The sequence below is a fragment of the Ciona robusta genome, unplaced genomic scaffold (genome assembly GCF_009617815.1).
Source record: "Ciona robusta unplaced genomic scaffold, ASM961781v2 AP042764.1".
NCBI lineage: Eukaryota > Metazoa > Chordata > Ascidiacea > Phlebobranchia > Cionidae > Ciona > Ciona robusta.
Genome location: NW_028323143.1, coordinates 46876 through 52875, shown reverse-complemented (window position 1 = coordinate 52875; position 6000 = coordinate 46876). Strand labels below are relative to the sequence as shown.

The window sequence follows — 6000 nt, the reverse complement described above, 5'->3', positions numbered from 1 at the left end:
CAAGCCGCAACATAGACATTTGAATTTTTTCGCATCGAAAGGCGGAAACAACTTACGCCCGTGTGGCCAAGGGTTCTAATTTTCAGCAGGGAAATCGTTGCAATGTTCTTTATTTTTGCCCCTGTAAAGCTTTTTAAACCCACGCCGAAATAGAGCCTAAGATGAAAAGAATATGGACACAATACCAACTAAGATGTATGTGTATTTTGTTCCATACACGGAATCCGGAATACGTTTGCTGTTGTGCCTATAGTGTGATCAATTCCTCCAAGGTGGCTCGCGCCAAAGGGCTATTAATTTTTTACGCGGTATAACAATTATACTGATCCAGAGGACTCCTGGAGTTATCGCTTCTCGGCTATTTTAGCTGTGATCAAGTGTAGTACCTGTTCTTCTCAGGGTGTAATCTGAGACGGAAACGATTCGTTTCCTCTATATTTCATTCGGATTTTTGAACACAGAGCACGGTAATGAAGCTTGCTTCTACTGCTCCGGGTTGTCCTGGTCTTGCATTATCGCCAGGTTCGGCCCACATTCCACTTTGGTGGATATTAGTAAACTAATAAATTATTCCAATACAACTGTATAAACAGAGTAGTATACTAATAAATTATTCCAATACAACTGTATAAACAGAGTATCTCGTAATAAATTCCGCGAGACTAACCGCGATTTGTGTTCATATAGTTGATGTTCGAACTACTCGTGTTTAAGTAATGATCCAATCCTACCAAAACGCAACCAATAAAAATCATGTCCAACTACTAGTAGTAATAGAGAATTATATTTTGCCTTAATAGAGTCGCCAATCTCTGCCAAAAAAAGAATTAAAATATGGAAAAGTATTAGCATAGAGAAAACCAAGGTACACAAACACCTGCATCTCCGAACAATGAAATAATCAAATATATCTGAGAAGGGGAATATAAACTTACCTATTATTATATGTTATATGCATCCGTTAACGTCTAACTAGACAAGCCAACTCAGTTACACACTCAACATAAACATGTGAGATTCAAAATGCAATATAAACATGCGAGATTCAAGCCGCAACATGGACATTTGAATTTTTTCGCATCGAAAGGCGGAAACAACTTACGCCCCGTGTGGCCAAGGGTTCTAATTTTCAGCAGGGAAATTGTTGCAATATTCTTTATTTTTTGCCCCTGTAAAGCCTTTAAACCCACGCCGAAATAGAGCCTAAGATGAAAAGAATATGGGCACAATACCAACTAAGATGTATGTGTATTTTGTTCCATACAAGGAATCCGGAATACGTTTGCTATTGTGCCTAATAGTGTGATCAATTCCTCCAAGGTGGCTCGCGCCAAAGGGCTATTAATTTTTTACGCGGTATAACAATTATACTGATCCAGAGGACTCCTGGAGTTATCGCTTCTCAGCTATTTTAGCTGTAATCAAGTGTAGTACCTGTTCCTCTCAGGGTGAAATCTGAGACGGAAACGATTCGTTTCCCTTTATATTTCATTCGGATTTTTGAACACAGAGCACGGTAATGAAGCTTGCTTCTACTGCTCCGGGTTGTCCTGGTTTTGCATTACCGCCAGGTTCGGCCCACATTCCACTTTGGTGGATATTAGTATACTAATAAATTATTCCAATACAACTGTATAAACAGAGTATCTCGTAATAAATTCCGCGAGACTAACCGCGATTTGTGTTCATATAGTTGATGTTCGAACTACTCGTGTTTAAGTAATGATCCGATCCTACCAAAACGTAACCAATAAAAATCATGTCCAACTACTAGTAGTAATAGAGAATTATATTTTGCCTAATAGAGTCGCCAATCTCTGCAAAAAAAGAATTAAAATATGGAAAAGTATTAGCATAGAGAAAACCAAGTTACACAAACACCTGCATCTCCGAACAATGAAATAATCAAATTTATCTGGGTAAGGGGAATATAAACTTACCTATTATTATATGTTATATGCTTCCCAAGCCAACTCAGTTACACACACAACATAAACATGTGAGATTCAAGCCGCAACATAGACATTTGAATTTTTACGCATCGAAAGGCGGAAACAACTTACGCTCCTTGTGACCAAGGGTTCTAATTTTCAGCAGGGAAATTGTTGCAATATTCTTTATTTTATGCCCCTGTAAAGCTTTTTAAACCCACGCTGAAATAGAGCCTAAGATGAAAAGAATATGGGCACAATACCAAATAAGATGTATGTGTATTTTGTTCCATACAAGGAATCCGGAATACGTTTGCTGTTGTGCCTATAGTGTGATCAATTCCTCCAAGGTGGCTCGCGCCAAAGGGCTATTAATTTTTTACGCGGTATATAACAAATATACTGATCCAGAGGAATCCTGGAATTATCGCTTCTCGGCTATTTTAGCTGTGATCAAGTGTAGTGCCTGTTCTTCTCAGGGTGAAATCTGAGACGAAAACGATTCGTTTTCTCTATATTTCATTCGGATTTTTGAACACAGAGCACGGTAATGAAGTTTGCTTCTACTGCTCCGGGTTGTACTGGTCTTGCATTATCGCCAGGTTCGGCCCACATTCCACTTTGGTGGATATTAGTATACTAATAAATTATTCCAATACAACTGTATAAACAGAGTATCTGGTAATAAATTCCGCGAGACTAACCGCGATTTGTGTTCATATAGTTGATGTTCATATAGTTGAACTACTCGTGTTAAGTAATGATCCGATCCTACCAAAACGCAACCAATAAAAATCATGTCCAACTACTAGTAGTAATAGAGAATTATATTTTGCCTTAATAGAGTCGCCAATCTCTGCCAAAAAAAGAATTAAAATATGGAAAAGTATTAGCATAGAGAAAACCAAGGTACACAAACACCTGCATCTCCGAACAATAAAATAATCAAATATATCTGGGTAAGGGGAATATAAACTTACCTATTATTATATGTTATATGCATCCGTTAACGTCTAACTAGACAAGCCAACTCAGTTACACACACAACATAAAACATGTGAGATTCAATCCGCAATATAAAATGCGAGATTCAAGCCGCAACATAGACATTTGAATTTTTTCGCATCGAAAGGCGGAAACAACTTACGCCCCGTGTGGCCAAGGGTTCTAATTTTCAGCAGGGAAATCGTTGCAATGTTCTTTATTTTTTGCCCCTGTAAAGCTTTTTAAACCCACGCCGAAATAGAGCCTAAGATGAAAAGAATATGGACACAATACCAACTAAGATGTATGTGTATTTTGTTCCATACACGGAATCCGGAATACGTTTGCTGTTGTGCCTATAGTGTGATCAATTCCTCCAAGGTGGCTCGCGCCAAAGGGCTATTAATTTTTTACGCGGTATAACAATTATACTGATCCAGAGGACTCCTGGAGTTATCGCTTCTCGGCTATTTTAGCTGTGATCAAGTGTAGTACCTGTTCTTCTCAGGGTGTAATCTGAGACGGAAACGATTCGTTTCCTCTATATTTCATTCGGATTTTTGAACACAGAGCACGGTAATGAAGCTTGCTTCTACTGCTCCGGGTTGTCCTGGTCTTGCATTATCGCCAGGATTCGGCCCACATTCCACTTTGGTGGATATTAGTATACTAATAAATTATTCCAATACAACTGTATAAACAGAGTATCTCGTAATAAATTCCGCGAGACTAACCGCGATTTGTGTTCATATAGTTGATGTTCGAACTACTCGTGTTTAAGTAATGATCCAATCCTACCAAAACGCAACCAATAAAAATCATGTCCAACTACTAGTAGTAATAGAGAATTATATTTTGCCTTAATAGAGTCGCCAATCTCTGCCAAAAAAAAGAATTAAAATATGGAAAAGTATTAGCATAGAGAAAACCAAGGTACACAAACACCTGCATCTCCGAACAATGAAATAATCAAATATATCTGAGAAGGGGAATATAAACTTACCTATTATTATATGTTATATGCATCCGTTAACGTCTAACTAGACAAGCCAACTCAGTTACACACACAACATAAACATGCGAGATTCAAGCCGCAACATGGACATTTGAATTTTTTCGCATCGAAAGGCGGAAACAACTTACGCCCCGTGTGGCCAAGGGTTCTAATTTTCAGCAGGGAAATTGTTGCAATATTCTTTATTTTTTGCCCCTGTAAAGCCTTTTAAACCCACGCCGAAATAGAGCCTAAGATGAAAAGAATATGGGCACAATACCAACTAAGATGTATGTGTATTTTGTTCCATACAAGGAATCCGGAATACGTTTGCTATTGTGCCTATAGTGTGATCAATTCCTCCAAGGTGGCTCGCGCCAAAGGGCTATTAATTTTTTACGCGGTATAACAATTATACTGATCCAGAGGACTCCTGGGTTATCGCTTCTCGGCTATTTTAGCTGTGATCAAGTGTAGTACCTGTTCTTCTCAGTGTAATCTGAGACGGAAACGATTCGTTTCCTCTATATTTCATTCGGATTTTTGAACACAGAGCACGGTAATGAAGCTTGCTTCTACTGCTCCGGGTTGTCCTGGTTTTGCATTATCGCCAGGTTCGGCCCACATTCCACTTTGGTGGATATTAGTATACTAATGAATTATTCCAATACAACTGTATAAACAGAGTATTTGGTAATAAATTCCGCGAGACTAACCGCGATTTGTGTTCATATAGTTGATGTTCATATAGTTGTACTACTCGTGTTTAAGTAATGATCCGATCCTACCAAAACGTAACCAATAAAAATCATGTCCAACTACTAGTAGTAATAGAGAATTATATTTTGCCTAAATAGGTCGCCAATCTCTGAAAAAAAAGAATTAAAATATGGAAAAGTATTAGCATAGAGAAAATCAAGTTACACAAACACCTGCATCTCCGAACAATGAAATAATCAAATTTATCTGGGTAAGGGGAATATAAACTTACCTATTATTATATGTTATATGCTTCCCAAGCCAACTCAGTTACACACACAACATAAAACATGTGAGATTCAAGCCGCAACATAGATATTTGAATTTTTTCGCATCGAAAGGCGGAAACAACTTACGCCCCTTGTGGCCAAGGGTTCTAATTTTCAGCAGGGAAATTGTTGCAATATTCTTTATTTTATGCCCCTGTAAAGCTTTTTAAACCCACGCTGAAATAGAGCCTAAGATGAAAAGAATATGGGCACAATACCAAATAAGATGTATGTGTATTTTGTTCCATACAAGGAATCCGGAATACGTTTGCTGTTGTGCCTATAGTGTGATCAATTCCTCCAAGGTGGCTCGCGCCAAAGGGCTATTAATTTTTTACGCGGTATATAACAAATATACTGATCCAGAGGAATCCTGGAATTATCGCTTCTCGGCTATTTTAGCTGTGATCAAGTGTAGTGCCTGTTCTTCTCAGGGTGAAATCTGAGACGAAAACGATTCGTTTTCTCTATATTTCATTCGGATTTTTGAACACAGAGCACGGTAATGAAGCTTGCTTCTACTGCTCCGGGTTGTACTGGTCTTGCATTATCGCCAGGTTCGGCCCACATTCCACTTTGGTGGATATTAGTATACTAATAAATTATTCCAATACAACTGTATAAACAGAGTATCTGGTAATAAATTCCGCGAGACTAACCGCGATTTGTGTTCATATAGTTGATGTTCATATAGTTGAACTACTCGTGTTTAAGTAATGATCCGATCCTACCAAAACGCAACCAATAAAAATCATGTCCAACTACTAGTAGTAATAGAGAATTATATTGCCTTAATAGAGTCGCCAATCTCTGCCAAAAAAAGAATTAAAATATGGAAAAGTATTAGCATAGAGAAAACCAAGGTACACAAACACCTGCATCTCCGAACAATAAAATAATCAAATATATCTGGGTAAGGGGAATATAAACTTACCTATTATTATATGTTATATGCATCCGTTAACGTCTAACTAGACAAGCCAACTCAGTTACACACACAACATAAAACATGTGAGATTTAATCCGCAATATAAAATGCGAGATTCAAGCCGCAACATAGACA

General features: G+C 37.9%; 6 non-coding genes across 6 annotated transcripts; all 6 read left to right on the top strand.

The window, feature by feature from the left end:
- Positions 1-346: 346 nt before the first annotated feature.
- Positions 347-538, top strand: LOC149722732 (U2 spliceosomal RNA). Its single transcript, XR_016387209.1, has one exon. It is a non-coding gene; the product is annotated as a U2 spliceosomal RNA (small nuclear RNA).
- Positions 539-1394: 856 nt separating this feature from the next.
- On the top strand, positions 1395-1587 carry LOC149722731 (U2 spliceosomal RNA). The gene has a single exon (XR_016387238.1). It is a non-coding gene; the product is annotated as a U2 spliceosomal RNA (small nuclear RNA).
- A 770-nt stretch (positions 1588-2357) lies between these two features.
- On the top strand, positions 2358-2549 carry LOC149722730 (U2 spliceosomal RNA). Its single transcript, XR_016387235.1, has one exon. It is a non-coding gene; the product is annotated as a U2 spliceosomal RNA (small nuclear RNA).
- An 821-nt stretch (positions 2550-3370) lies between these two features.
- Positions 3371-3563, top strand: LOC149722729 (U2 spliceosomal RNA). Its single transcript, XR_016387211.1, has one exon. It is a non-coding gene; the product is annotated as a U2 spliceosomal RNA (small nuclear RNA).
- A 786-nt stretch (positions 3564-4349) lies between these two features.
- Positions 4350-4539, top strand: LOC149722728 (U2 spliceosomal RNA). Its single transcript, XR_016387196.1, has one exon. It is a non-coding gene; the product is annotated as a U2 spliceosomal RNA (small nuclear RNA).
- A 779-nt stretch (positions 4540-5318) lies between these two features.
- LOC149722727 (U2 spliceosomal RNA) lies at positions 5319-5510 on the top strand. The gene has a single exon (XR_016387226.1). It is a non-coding gene; the product is annotated as a U2 spliceosomal RNA (small nuclear RNA).
- Positions 5511-6000: the final 490 nt, after the last annotated feature.